Source organism: Eptesicus fuscus, chromosome 5, assembly GCF_027574615.1.
Source record: "Eptesicus fuscus isolate TK198812 chromosome 5, DD_ASM_mEF_20220401, whole genome shotgun sequence".
In the NCBI taxonomy this organism is placed as follows: domain Eukaryota; kingdom Metazoa; phylum Chordata; class Mammalia; order Chiroptera; family Vespertilionidae; genus Eptesicus; species Eptesicus fuscus.
In genome coordinates, this window is record NC_072477.1 from 88,828,015 (window position 1) to 88,849,663 (window position 21,649).

Consider the following 21,649-nt stretch of genomic DNA (forward strand, 5'->3'; position numbering starts at 1 on the left):
ACTCATCAAAAAGGACTATTGTGATTGCTAAGCCATCAGTTCTTGATAAATATAATGATTCATTAACCTTGCATATATCAAAAGTATGGCTTTTTAAAGAGTAAATAATATGGTTTTTAACATGTTTACATTTCAGGATATCACTATAAATGGCAGCTTAACAGGTAGACATTTATTAGAAAGTAATTACAATACTGAACTGTTGGAAGAAAGAAAGTTAAGTTTACTTGAGAAAGGATTCAACTGCTATTAGGTCAGCCTTTTTTTAGTCAGCTTCAGATCTGAAGATTTGCTCTGAGAAGCCAAACAATAAATATGATAATGCTGCTTAAAATACTATGTCTGAAATTCTATATTTTTCATTTGTAAAGATTTATTGTGAAAAATTCCTGCATATCTTCCTTTTTTTCCTTTTCTAAAATCTCTGCATTTTCCCAACAATTGTCCTCATATTGAATGGAAGACTACTGTTGCTATAATCCTTGAATAACTCCATGCGGTTAAGATAAATACATAGTTGAATCTGTATGTCAGGAAAAAACCCCAGTCAATTATAACACTGAAACAAGCAGGAATATTTGCAAAGAGACCACAGGACTCCTAAATACTGTCTAACAAAGCATCTACAGGGCACTGACACTGACAGAAAAACACTGTACTTCCCTTTCACCACATTTTCTTCTCTGATATTATTGACAAGCAACCAGTACCTTGAAGTGTTGTTGCTTTTGAACAACCCACTCCAGGCTTCCTGTTTCAGCAGGCCTGATTGTGCTGTTAGCACAGAGAGGGCGAGAAAGAGAGAGAATATTTCTGTTGTTCACGAAAGCAACTATGGAAATGGCTGTCAAAATGTAGAGCAGCAGGCAGCAACATACAATTATCAGGAAAAGCTCACATGCTGACTTCATGTCGTATAGTTCCTGAACTGAGAAATCAGTTAACCTTTCTTCTACAACTTTTAAAAGTTTTCCTGCTGTACTCAATATGCTCTGTTGATAGGCTCTACATAAGACATTTAAGTAAGTATAAAGAATAATAACAAATATGCCTATTGGTTGTTTTTTTTCACTCTGATTTTCCGAAACTCATTTAAATATTTTCTCCTCAAAATTCCTTATTCTTTGGAAAAGAAAATTACAATTCAATTACTGTAGTTTTACAATTCTAGAAATTGTATCCCAAGTCTACAATCAAGATCAAGAAAAAAAGTCGTGAAAGATAATTTAAAATTCTAATTCAATGGGACCTACCATAGTCAGTTATATTTATAAAAGTTATTAAGAAGAGGGAAAAAAAGCATCAGAGTAAAGGTAAGCCTATACCAATAGGTCCTTGACTTAGACTGTGATATCCTTTGCCCTCTAAATAGCTTGAGTACTTTCTCCTTGTATTAAAATTTATTTTATGCACTGAAATAATATGAATTCCAATTCCGTGCCATCCATTATTTTCAATTCTGCACACTGAGGTTGAACTTCAAAAGAATTTTACTTCTGAAATGAGTAGCAACAGGACAAGATTATTAAAATGATCAGTGCTAAGAATTTTAAGGAAGGATCATATAGACATTTTTGAGTGTTAACATAGAAAAGAAATATAGCACACTTTTAAAAGAAGGTATATGGTTATAAATGGAAAAGGATGAAACTGATGGTTCAATCTAAATAATACCACATATCTCACAACTTGTTGGAAAGTACTTTTTTCATTGGGGGAGATTCACAGCTGCTGAATTTTCTGCAGTTAATAGAGTCCTTTGATTCACAGCAGTGCCCCTTGTACAAAAAATACTGGCCTTTGTGTATTACCAGAAACTAATTTTCTATTTGGCTGAAAAGGGAAAAATGGGGTTATTGCTTCTCCCTCCTACAGAGCTTTTCATTATGCCTGATGCACTCAACTTCTAAGCTCTTCTGAGAAAAAAAATAACTGAAGAGGCAAGAGGTAGAAAAATGAGCTTGTTAGCACATTAGAAGTGAAGTATCTTGGTGGGCCCTAGAAATTCCCAGTGGTGTGTTAACTTATCACTCTATGCATGCTGGCACTGATAGTCTCCCAATTGATCACTCTCTTTTCGCACCAAAGGTGCTGCCAGGAAGCAAAGGCTGAAGGCCCACAGGAGAACAGTTTGCTATCAAAACAAGCTGTTTTTAAAAGTCTGCTTGAATGGGTAAAATGCTTCATGAAAAGTAGGGTGGAGACACCTACCTGCTTTTAAAATGCTCTACTTTCAGAGGGCTTATAAACGAAATATTTCACTTTATCTTATTATATTTAGAGTTTACACAAAAATTAAGCAGAAAGAAAGCAAATGTTAATATTTCTAAAGCAGGAGGATATTTCCAATGCAGTAAAATTTATAAAAGCAAGACTTGACTATCTAGGTAAAATACATTTTGGAGTATAATTATACTTCATTATACAAAAAAAGGAGACATAAAACTATACAAGCTAAAATGATCCAGATACAATATATTCATTTATATAAAAACACAGGATGTATTTAATAAAATTACAGAACATCTTCATTAGTGAAAATGATGCTTTCTAAAATGATTTTTAAAGAGGGAAACAATCAAACCTTGCTGGTTTGGCTCAGTGAACAGAGAGCCTGCGGACCAAAGAGTCCCGCGTTCAATTCCGGTCAAGGGCACACACCTCAGTTGCAGACTCTTCCTCAACCCAGGCCCTGATCGGGGCTCATGCAGGAGGCCACCAATTGATGTGTTTTTCTCACATCGATATTTCTCTCTGTCTTTCCCTGTCTTTTCCACTTTCTCTAAAAACCAATGGAAAAATATCTTGGGTGAGGATTAAAAAGAAAAAAAAAGTGAAATGATCATTAGTGATTGAATTTAAATTAGGCAGTCTAATGTCTGAAGTTTTCTTTTTGAGGAATTATCTTCAGAAAACACTGCTAGCTTAGTAAATAATTAGTCTACCTACAGTAACTCACCTTCTAAACATTTTTTATAATTTTCAGTTTGATGTGGTCAAATAAGTAAAACCAACCCATTCTATAGTATTTAAATCTTTTCCTTTATTTACTTCAGAAAACGAAATATTCAGGAGATTTAACAAACTCTGAGTACTTAAACACAGTCCTAAGTCCACAAACAAGGTGCTTTTTGTGACTGCGATAAGATAAAGTTCCAAACAGCTCTGTTAGCATCTGCATTGATAATCATAATCCAAAGCGGTTAACTCCTATTTCTCCTATAATAGATTAGACAAAGTTAGACATGTATTCCTTAAAAGGCAGCTCTCTAGGAAAGAGTTATCAGTAACTATAAATTAAGTGGCATACACAAACTTGAGGGATAGCAATAATAGGATAGCTCAAGCTATATTCCTTCTGTGAGAGCGTGTTGGTACTGGCACTGAAATTAAAAAAACTGAAATGGGTAAGGTGATAAAAAGATAATGGTAAACTAACAAATTCAGAACAAAATTTAAAGTACAAGTCTAAGCTGAATTAAGAAGGTTTTTATTGTAAATTTAAAATCACCCAAGCCAAACTAGCTAATAAAAAGCTGTTTGATGAGGGAGACTTTTTAGCTGGTAGGAATCTTTAATACAAAACTAGCCAATCAAAAGAAATAACACACAGGTGCTGCAATCACAGCACTACAATTATCCACTAATCCTTCCTTCTACTTTCTGCAAAAGCAGAAAAGGGGGGAGGAATATTGCTATTCTAAAAATAATAAAAAGAGCCAACCAAATATTTTCTGTAGTACAAACAATTTAAACCTAATCTGTACTTCACAATATTAAGTTAACATTACTATTCAAGTAATTCCTATTGATTTTAAACTTCTGTATGGAATTATTTGTGGTCCCCTGTCACTGTGTTGAGACCAGCTGTCAAGAAAGTGGGGTTCAATTTCAGCCCAGTCCTGGAAGGAGGTACATGAATCCTCTGTGCCACAGTTTACTTGTATGTTAAATGGGGATACCACCACCTGCTCTTATTTATGTCACATGGGATGTCAAAGATAAAGGATATAAATACAGGGTAACCCAAAAGTCCCACGACATCTGTGCTAAAAATAGTTTATTTTGACCTTTGGGTCAAGCCTTTGTAAATAGCAGGAGGACAATTTTCAATGCCAGTTTAAGAAACATCTGTATTGATTGATGTACAAGAACTCTTTGCTAATATTTGTTTGTAGTATATATAGAGGGACTTATTTGGATGAAATGAAACTGATTTCTCATGAAAAAAGACAATATGAAAAAGGTATAATAGAAGGTTAAGTAGTACCACAATTTTCAAATCTACTAATCTCTATAAAAATAAATAAAAGGTAGATCTGGTCTTAAAGAAGTAACAAACTTTCATGCTCCACAATAAATTTCTTAATAGTATAATGTAAGTCCTAGCTGGTTTGGATAAGTGGACAGAGTGTCGGCCTGCGGACCAGAAGGTCCAGGGTTCAATTCTGGTCAAGGGCACATGCACGGATTGCATGCTCGATTCCCAGCAGGGGGCGTGCAGGAGGCAGCCGATCAATGATTCTCTCTCATCATTGATATTTCTATCTAACTCTTCCTCTTCCTTCCTCTCTGAAGTCAATAACAATATTAAAAAAAATAATAGAATGTAATTTTGAACTGCTTTTACTGTCAGAAAAGGCAAAACTTTCAGTTTTGTGATCACTACTTCCATGGCATGCCCATTAGGTTGTACAAACATTTAGCTCCCAAGACCACATTTAAATTACAACTAAATTATAGAACAATCATAAACGAGAACCACCTAGCTAATTACAAGTCCAATAACCAAGAATTATAAAGAAGTAGCCAGGATGACACTAGAGGGGTGGAGACAAATAAAGGGCAGGTCCCACACGATTAAGAAGCAGAATGTCTATCTTGGATGCAGAGGTTCCACCTCAGAAGTGAGGGGTGTCCCAGCCCTATACCTGGCTCCCCAGCCCAGTGCACCAGTGCTGAAAAGAGGAGTCCCCATGACATTTGGCTTTGAAGGATTGTGATGAGTAAGATGAAGGGCTGCTGGAGTCCCAGGTGTTCCTCTTAAGGAGCCACGCAAGGACTTGATGTCTCAGATTCACTTGCTCTGGGCTCCAGTGTGAGGCCTGGAGGGGCAGGGATCAGGGAGGCTCTTTCTAGGGATGAAATGCTGGCAGACACCGTTGCTCCTTTGCTGTGCCCTCTCCAGACCAGCAGTGAGGAGCAGGTGGGTGCCAAATCTGAGCTCTCTATTAACCTGGCTAACGCTGTTTGTTCCAGCAAGGTGAGATTACCTGAGACTCCACCCTCCACCCAACACTCTAGCTGGCCTGAGCTGCTTCCAGCAGTTTTCCCACAAGAACAGCCTGCTTCTGGCTTGTGCTGACAACTTGCCTAAAATCTCTCAAGGTCCACAAAACCCAAACAAGCAGCAGTTGGCCTCAGCTTGCCCTTGTACCTCTTGCTAAGCAGCCATAAGCCTAGCACAAGCGAACTGGTCTTGTTACAACTTGCATTGTAACTTCCTTCAGATAGTCCCAAACCTGGCATAAGTTTCAGCTAGTGTTGGCTGGAACTTAACTTGAAGTAAGTGAGTTCCAGAACAAGAGGCGGCTAGCCTTAGCTCACATCATGGTATCCACCAAAGGGTCCCAAGCCTGGCACTAGTGGCAGCCAGCCTGGTTTGCAGCAATAGCCTCTCCTAAGGACCTCCAAGTGGTTACCAAGTGCAGGTCACTTTAGTAGCTCCCACTAGGTGGCCCCAAGCTGGCACAAATGTCAGCTGATCTTGACCGAAGCCCTTCCAAAGAATCTCCAGAACCAACAGAACTAGTGGATAGATTCAGACCACAAGAGATCACACAACCACCTCCACAAACAACATACCCAAAGGGCAGGCTTGGATGGCACCTGAGCACCACTAAAGCAACTCTTGCTCTGTGGGGTCAGCCCCCATACAACAGCTTGTCCACTGCAGCCAAAGTCAGCTCTCATAGCCTGTCAGACTGAGGGTCAATCCCAACTATTGATATGTTAACAGCAATCAAGTCTCAACAAGAGGAGGAAACCCACAACCCACACAAGGGACCCTGCTGGAGCATCCGGCTCAGGTGAACAGGAAGACTGTACCACTGGGTCTCAGAGTATAACTACAACATTAAGGCCACTCTGCCAAAACAGGGAGATGTAGCAGATCTACCTAACACAAACACAGGTAGTTAGTCAAAATGAGGAGGCAAAGAAACATATCCAAAATGAAGAAACAGGACAAAACTCTAGAAGAAGAACTGAATGAAATGGAAACAAGCAATCTACCAGATGCAGAGTTTAAAACACTGGATATAAGGATGCTCAATGAACTTAGAGGAAGAATAGATGAACTCAGTGAGAGCCTAAACAAACAGATAGAAACCATAAAAAACTACTCAGAAATGAGAATAACAGATGAAGACTACATTAGAGGGAATCAACAGCAGATTAGATGAAGCAGACGACTGCATAAGCGACTTGAAAATAAGGTAGTGGAAAACACCCAACTGGAACAAGAGAGAGAGAGAGAAAGAGAAAGAGAGAGAGAGAGAGAGAGAGAGAGAGAGAGAGAGAGAGAGAGAGAGAGAGAATATTTTTTAGGGGACCTCTGGGATAATATAAAACATGACACCATTCTCATTATAGTTGTACCATAAGGAAAAGAGAGAGAACAAGGGATTGAAAACCTATACAAAGAAATAATGTCTAAAAACTTCCCTAACAAGGTGAAGGAAAAAGACACATAATTCCAGGAAGTGCAGAGTCCCAAACAAATATGAACCCAAAGAGATCCACAGCAAGACACATCATAATTAAAATGGACTAAATGCTACAATCAAAAGACATAAGGTGGCTGAGTGAATAAAAAAACAAGACCCGTTCATATGCTGCCTAAAAGAGACCCACTTCAGATCAAAAGCCACACATACCAACTGAAAGGAAAGGGATAGGAAAAGATATTTCATGAAAATGAAAACAAACAAACAAACAAACGGTGGGTAGCAATACTTATATCAGACAAAATAGACTTTAAAACAAGGGCTGTAACAAGAGACAAAGAAGGACATTTAATAATGATAAAGGGACCAATACACAAGAGGACATATCTCTCATAAAAGACTCATCTAAATATATAAAGCAAATATTGATGGACATAAAGGGAAAGACTGATAGTAATACAGTCATGTTAAGTGGCTTTAATACCCAATTGACATCAATGGATAGATCATGAAGACCAAAAATCAACATAGAAACAATGACCTTAAATGACATATTAGACCAGATAGACTTACTAGTAATTGATAATTTTTAGAAGATTTCACCCATAAGCAGTAGAATGTATACATTGTTTTCAAGTGCACTTGGAACATTTTCCAGGATAGGCCACAAAACAAGTCTTAATAACTTTAAAAAGACCGAAATTATATCAAGCATCCCTTTGGACCACAATGGTATGAAAGCAGAATACCATTGGTGGAGGCTAAATAACATGCTATTAAACAACGAATAAGTTAACAACAAGATCAAGGAACAAATCAAATGATCTTTGAGACTAATGAAAGTGAAAACTCAATGACTGAAAATCTATGGGGCACAGTCAAAGCATTAATAAGAGGTAAATTTCTAGTAGTACAGGCCTACCTCAGAAACAAAAGAAAAAAATCTCAAATAAATAGTCTAAGTAATGCCTAAAGGAATTAGTAAAAAAAGAACAAAGCAAGCCCAAAGTGAGTAGAAGGGAGGAAGTAATAAAGATCCGAGTGGAAATAAATGAAACAGACTCTAAAAAATAAAACAAAAAAGATCAATAAAAGCAAGAGCAGGTTCATTTAAAAAGATTAAAAAAAAATTGATAAACCTTTAACCAGACTCATCAAGAAAAAAGAGAGGGTCCAAACAAATCAGAAATAAAAGAGAAGTGACAACTGACAGAAATACAAAGGATTATAAGAAAACTAGAGGCCCAGTGCACGAAATCATACATAGGTAGGGTCTCTAGGCCTGGCTGACAATCAGGGCTGATCAGGTTCCCTGCCTCCCCCTTCCCTCGCTGCTTGTGCCCCACCACCGCTGCTTGTGCCCCACCACCGTGCAGTTCTCCTGCTTTCCCGCCTCCTCCTTACCTCGCTCCCTCAGTGCCCCGCCGCTGCTGCTGGTCACCCACCATGTTCCACACCGCCCCCTGGTGGTCAGCACATGTCATAGCAAGCGACTGAACTGTTCTCCAGGTTGTACTCCCTAGGGGACACTTTACATATTAGCCTTTTATATATATAGATACTATGAACAATAATATGACAAAATATTGGACAATGTGGAAGAAATGGATAAATTCCTAGAAACATACATTCTTCCAAGACTGAATCAAGAAGAAACAAAAAATATGAACAGATCAATTACTACCAAGGAATCAAACCAGTAGTCAAAAAACTCCCAACAAATAAAAGTCCTGGACTGGATGGCTTCACAGATGAATTTTACAAAATATTAAAAAAAAAATGAATACCTATCCTTCTCAATCTATTCCAAAAAATTCAAAAAAATGGAAGGCTACCATGCTCATTTTACTAGTATGAGGTCAGCATTATCCTGATTCCAAAACTAGACAGGCAGTACAAAAAGAATTATAGGCTAATATCTCTGATGTATATAGATGCAAAAATCCTCAATAAAATATTAGCAACCTGAATTCAGCAATACATTAAAAAAATAATACATCATGATCAAGTGGAATTTATTCCTGGGATGCAAGGTTGCTTCAATACCTATAAGTCAAAATTAATGTGACATATCACATAAATAAAATAAAGAATAAAAATTATATGATCATATCAATAGAGCCAGAAATCCAGCATCCACTTATGATAAAAACTCTCAGCAAAGTGGGAATACAGGGATATATACTAGTATACCTCACATAATAGGGGCTACATATACATATGACAAACCCATAGCTAACATCATACTCAACAGGGAAAAGCTAAGTGTTTTCCTTAAGATCAGGGACAAGACAAGGATGTCCACTTTCACCACTTTTATTCAACATAGTGTTGGAAGTCCTAGCCACAGCAAGCAGACAAGAAAAATAAATAAAAGGCATCCAAATTGGAAATGAAGTAAAACTGTCAGTATCTGCAGATGATATGATACTGTATATACAGAACCCTAAAGATTACACCAAAAAACTACTGGATTTGATAAATAAATTCAGTAAAGTAGTAGTATACAAAATAAATATCCAGAAACTAGTTGCATTTTTATACACCAATAATAACTATCAGAAAAGGAAACTAAAAAAAAAAAAAAATCCCATTTACAATAACATAAAAATATTCCCCGCCCTCCCCCGCCCCCCCAAAAAAAAAAAAAAACCACCACCTAGTAATAAATTTAACCAAGGATTTAAAAAAACCTGTACTTGGAATATTATAAGACATTGAAGAATAAAACTGAAGAAGATACAAATAAATGGAAGGCTATTCCATGATCATGGATGGAAAGAATTAACATTGTTAAAATGTTCATACTACTCAAAAACAATCTACAGACTCAGTGCAATACATATTAAAATACCAGTGGCCTTTTTCACAGAGCTAAAACAATTAATTTATACAGAACCACAAAAGACCTCAGACAGTTAAAATGGCATGATACTGAAGAATCCTAAATAAACCCATGCCTACATATATATATATATATATATATATATATGGTCAACTAATCTATGACAAAGAGGGCAAGAATACACAATGGCATAAAGACAGTATCTTCAATAAATGGTGTTGGGAAAATGGACAAATACATGCCAAAAATAAAACTGCATCATTTTCTTACACCATTTATGCAAATGAACTAAAAATGAATGAAAGTCTTAGCTGGAAGAATTGAAACCATAAAACTTCAAAAAGAAAACAGGCAGTAAACTCTCACATCACTTTTAGTAATATTTCTTTGGATAAGTCTCCTTAGGCAAGAGAAACAAAACACCACTAATCATCAGGGAAATGTAAATTAAAACCATAATAAGATATCACCTCACATCTGTCAGAATGCCTATCATCCAACATCAAGTGTTGATGAGGATGTGGAGAAAAGGGGACCCTCTTGCACTGTTGGTGGATTGTAAACTGGTCACAACCACTACCGAAAGTATTATGGAGGTTCCTCAAAAAATTAAAAATAGAACTACTATATGACCCAGGAATTCCACTTCTGGGTAATTATCTTTAGAAATCTAAAACATTAATTCATAAAGACATATGCATTCACCTGTTCATTGCAGAATTACTTACAATAGCTAAGATATGGAAACAACTTAAGTGTTCACTGATAATGAATGGATCAAGAAGATGTGTTACATATATACAATGGAATACAACTCAGCCATAAAAAAGGAATGAAAACCTGGCCGGTGTTGTTCAGTGGTTGAACATTAACTTATGAACCAGGAGGTCATGGTTCAACTCTCGTCGCACATACTGGGTTGCAGACTTGATCCCCAGTAGGGGGCATGCAAGAGGCAGCTGATCAATGATTCTTTCATCATTGTTGTTCCTAACTCTCTCCCTCTCCCTTCATCTCTGAAATCAATAAAAGTATATTAAAAAAAAAAGAATGAAATCTTGACATATGCAAAAACATGAATGGACCTGGAAGGCATTATGCCAGACAGAGAAAGACAATACCATATGATTTCACATATATGTGGAATCTTAAAAACAAAATAAACAAACAAAAGAGAAATTTATAGATACAGAGAACAAATTGAGGATTGCCAAATGGGCGATGGTTTGGGGGATGAGTGAAAAAGGGGAAAGGATTAAGTTGTACAAACTTTTAGTTATAAAAACAGTCACATGGATTTAAAGAACAGCACAGAGAATACTGTCAATAATCCTATATAATAAAAGGCTAATATGCATATAGACCGAACAGCCGAACAACCGGAACAACTGAGCAGCCGGTTGCTATGATGTGCGCTGACCACCAGAAGCGGGTATGCAGAACATGGCGGGCATTGGCCGTGGCGGGATGGTGGAGCAGGTGAGCAGGGGTGCCAGACCAAGGCGGGGCACTGGTTGCTGTCATGGGGATGAGCCTCTGGTGGTTACTGAAAATTCTTTGCTCCTGTGTGCCGTGGTCCCACCCAGTGCTCGCACCTGCTGCCTGCACCGGCCCTACCTGCACCCGCAGCCAGTGCCGGAGCCATCACTTGCACCCGCTGCTGGTACCTGGTGCCTGTCCCGATCACTTGACACCATCAGCAGGTGTGAGTGCTGCTGGCCCTCATCGCCCGAGGGCTTGTCCACCTCCCCCTGTTCCTGTGGGGTGATCAGGGCAGCAGCTGCTGCTCACACCAGTTGATGGCACCGGCCCCGCTTGCACCCACTGCTGGCGCTGGCCCCAAACGCTCAGCAAGTGGGAGCGGGGCCGGCAGATAGGGGACCAGGGGCTGCTGCAAGAGGGGCTGGGCGAGGGCATGGAGGATGGGCTGAGACCTGCCTCTATGCCTACTGCAGCCTCGTGGCCCACCGTTCCTTTCAAAGTGCACAAATTCATGCACTGGGCCCCTAGTATTGTAATAACTATGTATGGTGTCAGTTAGGTACTAAGACATATTGGGGTAAGGTGTACGAATGCCTAATCACTATACTGTTTGCCTCAAACGAATATATTGTATGTAAACTGCAATTTAAACAGAAACTTAAGATAAAAAGTAATTTGTCTCAAAGAAATGGAAATTTGTACATGTGCACATATATATGCATGTATATATGTTGTACATAAGAAGAATGAAAGTATAATTTTTTACAAAAGGGCATTATGAAAAATAAATGTAATTGTAAGGAGACTTCAAAGACATAGCATTGCTTAACTAATTTTCTCTTAAATTGAAGTTGCAGGTTTTCTTTCCTAAAAAAGAAAAAAAACTATTGGCTCCTTTTTAAGTAAAGGCAAAATATGAAGTGTTTAGATTTGTGCTTAGTATCAGAGCCTCAGGGATTTAAGACCCATTCTGAAATTTCTAATTCAGTAAGCATTCCCTACATTCATATTTCTGTGGCTTCTTTGCAGTTTTAGCACTTAGAATTTCATCTCCTTTCTTTGTAATGAAGATTCTATTAATAGTAATTATTGGAAGAGGGAGAGTTTTGTCTACTGACTGAAAAATTTTTTTGGAGTACTACTAACAACATTCACAAATTAAGATGGCTGGTAGCTTGAAACTGGCTATGGTGGGAGTTTTTATCTCACAGAACTTGATGAATGCCACAAATTGGGGCCTCCCCCTGCTCTTGAGTCAGTTGTTAAACTCACAATGTGCCTCTTTCCTCATGTTTGTTCTTCTAATAAACTAGTGGGGAGACTGGTGTCACGGAACAGAGGCCATGTCTTCTTATCTTTACATATGTCTCTAGCACTTAACACAGGACCCAGTAGTTCTCAATGACTATAAATTATAGAATGAATGAATAAAATTGGTTAAGAGATTGGTATACAGACAGCCTCCTTCATCTAATGCTAATTTTGCTTTCCAGGGGGCAAACCCCTTTGGGGCAAATATATTTGGGACTTTCCTAGGATTGGTTTACAGAGAGTTTAAACCTTTGAGAGAGAGTTTGGTTCCTCATACCTTTGATCTCGCTGACCACCTTTGGAAGAACAAAGTAAGTAAAGCATAATGTATATTAAAAAAGTGAAAAAAGCACACAGGTAAGATCTGATATTAAGAGAAAACTGATAACGTCTCAAAACAAGTATAATAATTGCCTAAAGAAAAAAAAATCTATAAATGTTGAAAGTAATTATAACTCACTACAATGAGGACTGAAATAAACATTTTGCCACATTGGTCATAACAATTTTTTTAATTTAAAAAATATTTCAGTTTTTTTTATAAATTATATAAAGGTATGAGGCAACAAGTTTAGTTAAACTATTTCCATTCATTTAAATGGCCATCTATAAAAAAAAAGGGAAACAATTTCATAAAAATGCCCACAGAAAAAAATTCAAATGGAGGGTAAATTCAAAACAATTTTAAACAGATCTCCAAAACGCCTCTGGATACATAAGAACAGAGGCAATAATATCCTTGAAAAATAATACTTAGAAATTTAAATATTTAGGTTTTTCAAAAGGCCATCTTGAGAAGGTTTGTCCAGGCATCATTTATTGAGAATACTTTAGGGCAGTTTGATCTAAAGGAAGGTTACAATAATGATCCATTAACATTACTTTCAGGAAACTTAGCAAAATCAGCAAAATGTTTGTTTAGCAATAAGCCTTGCCTTGATGGAGAATACAGCCAGAGCTTTGCTTGGAAAAACAAAGCTGCTGACTGGTAAAGTTGGGACTAGAACCCTGGTCATTCAATGGTCCAATGCTCTTTCTACTTCCAATCTCAATGACCTGAGTTTTATATAAAGAAAAAATATATAAGAGGTATTTTAGTTAGCTCAAGAATGGCCAACACAGTGAATATTAGCTTAAATTATAAGATTCACAGTTTTTGGAAAATGTTTATATACTAAAGTATCATATATAGCATATTAAAAGTCCCTGATGAGAAAAGTCCCTGATGAGAAAAAAAGTGAGAAAAGAATCAATCTACATTTGGCTTTTTAGTTCTAAGAGGCCTTGAAATATCTTCAAACATCCTGAGGCAGTATCATTACACAGGGTCTTGAAAAAAATAAGAATTTTATTGAGACATAGAATATGGGTAGACATATTTTGCAAGTACATCTCAAGGATTTCCTGACTGCTATCATCAGTAGTAAAGTGGCAAATTTTCCTGAAATACCCAGGGCAATTAAGTATCCCATGGACTAATGTGTACTACTCATCTGTAAGATGAAAGTAAACTGTATTGCTACCCTTAATAAATTAATACTCCATTTATTTCCTATTGTAGCTAATTTCTTCAGGAAACATGCTGTCTAGTTCATATGCAGTAAAAATAAAAGTCCCTTAAATAAATAGCATGAATCTTGGTATAAATAATGTTTTTTTGTACTATGTTAATAGGAATTCTTCTGAAAGTCTGCAACAAGTTATGCCAAATTATTGTGTATAATTTTTATGATGCCTCATATTAATGAAATTCTTTGGTAGTTGATACTATCTACACCATGAAGGAAAAGCTGTGATTTGTCAGAACAGACAAAGCTGGGCTTTAATCCATCCTTTTAACCATACTGCCAAGTCTATATTGTTTTCACTGCGTCTCAATTAGGAGACAGGCAGGACACCTGGTACTTCTTTATCTAAGTCCCATGGGCTGCCAGATGACTCAAAATCCATAACAGGTGCTAAGGCAGTGTGAGGAGAGACCTATTATTGAAAGCTGGAGTTGAATAAAATTTGAACCATATATAATTGCTCATAAATCAGTCAATTACTAAATGAAAACATTAAGTAAAAAGTTTATAAAAGCTCAATTTTACCAAAGTTCATGTAAACACATTTAAAAATATCAATCTTAAATAAATAGGATTAAAAATTTAAACCTACTAGAAGGTTCTGAAAATCCTTCCTGAATCCAATAACCACTGGTTTCTAAAAAGCACTAAGATGATTATTAAATATGTGTACCTATTTTACTTTCATGATATTTGTATGAAACAAAACATCTAAAAGAAAAGCAATTTACCTAGATTTCTAATTTAAGGAAATTAAAATTATGGACTCTGATTCTTGATAAGATCTACTTGAAAATATTATCATTAAGTAATAATGAGACTTTCATAGTCAATAGAGAACTGCTTCAAATCACTAGTATTAGAGTAAGAGTTTTAAGAAAATGGAGGACACCAGAAACAATCACCTTTGTGTTTTCCTTTTGGGAACAAAAATTTCAGTACATTAATGCTGAGGAAATGCATGTATGTGTTTGAACTAAATACTAAACTTGGGATCTGTTAGAAGATTGTAAAAAGGAAAAAAATAACTAAATAAAGTGAAATTTTACAGTGTACAATTACTTACGTGTTATCTCTACCTAAATGTGCACTAACTTAATTAAGGTTTTGTTTAAATGCTAAAATTACCAGGAGTACAAAAAAGTGATTTATTATTATGGTAAGTAGTTACAAAGTACAGCAAACTGTCATTTAAGACCGTGCCATAGGATCTATGATAAACAGTATATTGGCTTAAACTAATGCACTATATGCCTCCAGGGAATGATAGGCTTAGAGACTGGACTTTAACATCAAAATCTACCCATTAATCTTGACTTAAATATAATCTATTCTGCAGTAAAAGGGAGAATGGGCATTCAATGAATTACTGTTTTTGAAATATTGCACTGGAGCCCATTTACTAAAATCATTTAAGAGGACACGAGGAGATGGAATACTAGTAAATTTTATAGACTGCTACAGATTTACAAAACGTGCACCTTATTTTCCCTCAACTTAGCAAGAGAATATCATTTAAAAATTCTATAGATTAAAGAAGTTTTCTTAAAATATCTTCCTCTAATCCTTTGAAATAACATATTTTATAAATTATAACACTACAATATAGTTTAGTCAACTAATGTTCAATCGAAAAAAAGTATTGGCTATGGAAATATACGGTAAGGTTCAGGATCCTGGGGGCTAAAATAAGCTTTAATATTTTAAAAATATTGTAGATCATGTTTCTTTGCATCAGAATCACTAACTACATGATTAGACTGACCAGAAAAAAATGGATAGGCCAAGAATAGTGTTTATAGAAATATCATGGCATACAATGCATCAGAAAAAGACAACAACCCTCACATTTTGAAAGATATCCAAAATAAAATTAAATAAGAGATAACCATGATGACTAAAATAAATGTTACTCACTTAAATGATAAATCCAGTATTTAACCTTAAGATTTGCTAACTAGTTTATCTTTAGTGCATTATTTTAGCACTTGCAATTGTTACCCATAATATTAATTTACATTTCTATATTAATATAGCTCATATATATTCAGGTGATATTTGGGAATCCTAAAGAGCACAGTGTAAAGAAAATTAAGCCAAATTCATCTTTAACGTCACATGATATATGAAAATTGAGGTGGTTTTAACCCACTTTTCCTTATTTTCAATTTTTATAAAGATTAAAAACTAAATTTTTTTCATTTAAACACAGTTTCATAAAGCAAAACTGAGTTTTGCTCTGCTATAATCTGGTGGGCTGAAAATATCGATAATGACATGTTAACAAGGAATTACTATAAGTGGTTGCTTAAATGTATTTTTTCTTTCTTCTTGATAGTAGGTATGTGCTAAATAAAAGTCAACACTCCTATCAAGAGAGGAAGTAAATGTAGAAACATCAGTTCTGCAACAGCTATTTTTGTTCCTTCTCTTTTCTGAACAGCAATTAGTAAAGCAACCCCTTCCCCTCCTCCCTAGTGCTGTCAAGCTGTTCAGAGCAGTTTGCAACTCGACAATGGTACCATTGTGAATGCTCTCTGGGCTTCCTTCCCACAGAGAGTTAAATGGGCAGTTCCTGCTGCCCATGATTGGTGTCCAGTGAAATAATACTCAAGAGCCAGGTTTTATCAGCTTCACGCCAAAGAAGTGAAGCCAGGGAACCCAAGCCTTCATATCATACTGGACCATATGCCAACCCTGATGGCCCCAAAGGTTTATCACTAAGAATCAGGATCCATCATGTCCCTTGTGAAATTTCACTTCACATACCTTATGTGAAATGCAAAGCTTCACTAAAAACCAAACCTTCCTTACAATTGGTAAGAACAGATGGACGGTAACAGTGGTTTGGCAAGCAAAAGTTAAGATTTAAATAGGCTGTGTTCTAGTGTTTGAGAAAAAAAGCAGAAGAAAATGGGGAGATTTGTGACCCGTAGCTTAATTTTAATTCCATTATTGAGTTATTAAAAATTCAATAGCAAAAGCCCTTATGTTTATTAAAAAGAAAAGAATGGATATGGATTAAAAACACTGCAATACCTATGTCAAACAAGGTTAAAGACTAATTTCAGCTTTACAATTCTTCCTTCTTTGCTCTGAAATCCCCAAACAGCATCTCATTCTACTGCTGCTTTTATATTTAAATAATGACTAGAATAAAACTTGCACATTAAGTGGTAGGTGTGGTGAATAATAATGTGAGCATACCAAATGCACCCTCATCACTAATATCAACTTAAGGGTTTAAAGGAGAAAAAAAATACCCTTTGTTCTAGCAAAGGTGAGAAGTTGCTAAAGACAGAAGTAGAGAAACTTCAAATTTTGTTGTTTTTAGGGAACAGTTTGCCCATCACCTAATAGAGTTCTCTATCTTCTTTCTCGTGCATTAGGATATGACCCAACTGTCTAGATTGGCAAATGTGAACAATACTGTCACACTGGATTTGACAAAAGAGAAAAAATGGTGGTAGTGTTTTTATTTCCTTTGATATTTTTGTTGTGAAGCCAATGTACTATCAGAATAAGATAAAAATACTTCATTTATCCCTAATGTGTAAAATTATAATAGTGCATAAAAGCACAATAATGTATAAAAGTACTTTACATGAAAAAGTGAAAAGAAGGATTGTTATGCAGGAATGAAGAGTCAATCATGAAACTTAAGAATAATGAAAATCTAAAAAAAAAAGAAGAATGAAAATCTCAAACTGTCTTTTTAAATTGGCAAATATGTGTAAATTTTATCAAACATTTAGAGACCTTCGTAGTCTCATTAAGAAAAATAACACTAGCTATTATTAGCCTGGCAATTACAGTACAACTAATTATCATACAAACAGAGACTTTATTTAAATACTAATCTAATCTATTTATTTAGAAAGGATTTACTAGAAAAAGAAAATACATTCAAGCTTCGTTCTGCTACTCAACAGGTAAAAATTATATAAAAGCAGAACTGTCACGGTATACACTGGCTGTTAATATTATTGGAAGTAACATTAGAAAAACCAAGTTTATGTTGGTTTTCTTTCTGCCTGACTACATTATCTGGTTTTGACTTACTTCTTGGATCTCATCTGCTACTATTCTTGCCTTTGTTGTGGAACTCCCTGAATTTCTTGACCACATCACACTTTTATCCCTCCATGTCCATTTCCTATCCTTGAAAAGCTCTTCTCTGGCCCTGTCAGAATGGCAAAATCCTATATATCTGTGAGGTAATTAGCAGAACATGCTTCCTCAGTAAAGCATTTCTAATTTCTCCTTCCCACTATCCTCTCACACTTTAATACAAAAGCACCTTTACATCCTACTTTGCAATATCACTATTGTTGGATCCTTCAGAGTGCACTTCAATCATTGATTCATTCATCCATCCATCCATTCCTTCATTCACCGGGGTCTTCCTCTCTCCTAAACCAGACTGTAAGCTACTTGGTTGTATCCCTAGCTTTTCTCTCACAGTGCCTCCCATATCCTATCTAATAAAAAGAGTAATATGCAAATTGACCATCACTCCAACACACAAGATGGCTGCCACCATGGGGTCAAAGATGGCTGCCCCCATGTGGACACAAGATAGCCACCACAAGATGGCCAGCAGGGGAGGGCAGTTGTGGGTGATCAGGCCAGCATGGGAGGGCAGTTGGGGGGAACCAGGCTGGCAGAGAAGTTCAAGGGGGACCAGGCCTGCAAGGGGAGGCATTTGGGGGGACCAGGCCTGCAGGGGAGGGCAGTTGGGGGTGACCAGGCCAACAGGGGAGGGCAGTTAGGGGCAACCAGGCTGGCAAGGGAAGGGCAGTTAGGGGTGACCAGAGGAGGGCAGTTGGGGGGGACCAAGCCTGCAGGGGAGGGCAGTTGGGGGGGACCAGGCCTGCAGGAGAGGGCAGTTGGGGGCGACCAGTCCTGCAGGGGAGGGCAGTTGGGGACAATTGGCTGGCAGGGGAGCAGTTAGGCATCGATCAGGCTGGCAGAGGAGTAGTTAGGGGGTGATCAGGCTGGCAGGCGGAAGCGGTTAGGGGCAATCAGGCAGGCAGGCAGGCGAGCGGTTGGGAGCCAGGAGTCCTGGATTGTGAGAGGGCAGTCGAGTATCCCTTGAGGGGTTCCAGATTGGAGAGGGTGCAGGCTGGGCTGAGGGACCACCCCGCCCCCTGTGCACAAATTTCGTGCACCAGGCCTCTAGTAGTAGTCAATAAATATTGGTGAATAAATGAAAGATTGAAAATTGCTAAGTAACCATTTTTTGGTTGAAGAAATATAATCTTTAAAAAATACTTAAATTTGTCATAAGTGCACTGAATTCTTGGTAGAGAATAAAAATTTAAGTATTTCTAGAATTAATACAATCTTAATATACAAAACCCAGGGTCCGTAATGTCCAAAACAACCGAAGGCTTGACTGACCGGAAGTCAGTCCTGCAGTCAGTGCTGGGTTGCCATAGCAACCCAGCACTGACTGCCGAGGGGGCTGTGGATCAGGCCCGGAAAGAGGCAGGGTCTGATCTGCAGCCTCCATGGCAACTGTTGATCAGCACTTGCCTCTCTCTCTCTCTCTCTCCAGGCTTCGCCAGCAGCCGTGCCTCTGTTTCTCTCCGGGCCTCTGCGGGGGCTGCTGATCAGCCCTGCCTCTCTGATAAGGCCCGGAGATAGGCCCTGAGACACTGACTGGCATAGAAACCGACCAATCAGAACCAAATCTGGGTGAAGTGTGAGGAGCCAATGGCTGCATAGGAGGCGGAGCTTTTGACTCTGACTGGCATAGAAACCGACCAATCAGAACCAAATTGGCTTGCAGGGGAGGGCAGTTGGGGGAGAGATCAGGTTGGCAGGGGAGAGCAGTTGGGGGCAAGATCAGGCTGGCAGGGGAGGACAGTTGGGGATGATCAGGCAGGCAGAGGCAGTTGGGGGTTAGATCAAGCCAGCAGGGGAGAGCAGTTTAGGGCGAGATCAGGCTGGCAGGGGAGGGCAGTTAGGGGCAATCAGGCAGAAGCAGTTATGGGTGATCAGGCAGGCAGGCAGAGGAAGTTAGGGGCAATCAGGCAGGCAGGCAGGTGAGTGGTTAGGAGATTGTGAGAGGGATGTCCGACTGCCGGTTTTAAACCCCCCCCCCCCCCCCCGGATGTCCGACAGGGATCGGGCCTAAACCGGCAGTTGGACATTTCCAAAGGGATCCCCAATTGGAGAGGGTGCAGGCTGGCTGAGGGAACGGGGCCCCCCTCCATGCACGAATTTTGTGCAACAGGCCACTAGTGATAATAGAGATAGCAGTTAATCATGCACTGAAGTCCTTTTTGTGAGTTTCCATAGTTTAAATATAAGAAAAATAATTATTACTAATCCATATTAGTAAAACTTTCAAAAAGATCATCACTAGAGAGTATTAAGAAACAATGCTATTTTCAGACATACTGGTTTCATTTCCAAAGAATAAATTCCCTTCATTATTATTAAAAGTGTATTACATACCAGATAAATTTATATTGTTGCTTTTGCATTTTTTTGAAAAGACACGGGCAGATTGGTTAGACCCGAACTCATATCTTTGAAGGTATGTAATAAAACTGTACTCTCCCCACCTGTCACTTACACAATGATTGTAAGGAAGCCTCTAAAATATCAGCAACCTCATCAATAGACATATATTGCCATTCTTCAAAAAGAATAGCTGAATAAATTAAAACTGATTAGTAAAGAATATATTAGAGTCACACAGAAGTGTTGCACATATGCAGGGCCCCTGTTTAAATAATGCTCTGTGTACATACACAGACTATAAAGGTTTGGCAGCAAAATCCAGGCCAGGGGGATGTTTAATCAAAAGTTTTTCAGCAAGAAATTGTGCAATAGCAATGCCCATGTCTTTAACACAGGAAACATAAACACTCCCATTACAAAACAGATTGTTAGGTAAATGAGACTGTCTGCTCTTAGGTCCTACTACAATGATTAATATCAAAGGCATAAAAGCTATAAGCATTTCAGAGACCACAAAAACCTGGATCACTTAGTTCAGGAGCGGGGAACCTTTTTTCTGCCAAAGGCCATACAAAATTATCAACTTAAAAATTAGCCTGCTATGTTTGGTCAAACATTTAATTAATCCACCCCTAATGCCTTGGCAGGGCCAGAACAAATGTTTCTCGGGCCTTATGCGGGCCAGATGTTCCCCACCCCTGACTTAATTGATGAGACATTTTATTGTAAAAATTGCCTTCGCTTCTTTTGAAGTATGAATGACCATAACCATAGATCTTAGGATATTTAACAAATAACCAATTTGTCCATGAAGTTTAAGACTTTCATTTAGAAAGTATGTAGAACAAATGACACTTAAAAGATATTGAGAGCTCCTAAAGATGTAGATAGTGCTAAAGTTCAGAAATAAAACTGAAGACCTCAGCAGTGCCTAGACTCCCATAGCTGCCCCCATCCCACCGTTGTTCTCCTGTGGGTACCCACCTTCCTTGTCATTCAGCAGGAAGCGTGAGCCTTCAGGACTTTAGCTCTGTACTGCTTTCTTCCTGGGGAGGACACAAAACTGTACTCTCCCCATCTGTCACTGTCATAAAGTAGTCTTTTAGTATACTTAGATTTGTGTTTTAGAAGAATATTTCCAGTGTCAATGTAGAGGATAATAATAATGATAACATCATTAACAACCAGGTAGCTATCATTTTCTGAGCTCTTGCTACATGACAGACAGGCTGCTTAGTGCT

At 37.8% G+C, this 21,649-nt stretch overlaps 1 protein-coding gene across 2 annotated transcripts in view; it reads right to left on the minus strand.

The window, feature by feature from the left end:
* The window catches only part of RALGAPA1 (Ral GTPase activating protein catalytic subunit alpha 1), a 273,811-nt gene that overhangs the window by 16,874 nt on the left and 235,288 nt on the right, over positions 1-21,649 (minus strand). The gene's annotated exons all lie outside the window — the stretch shown is intronic.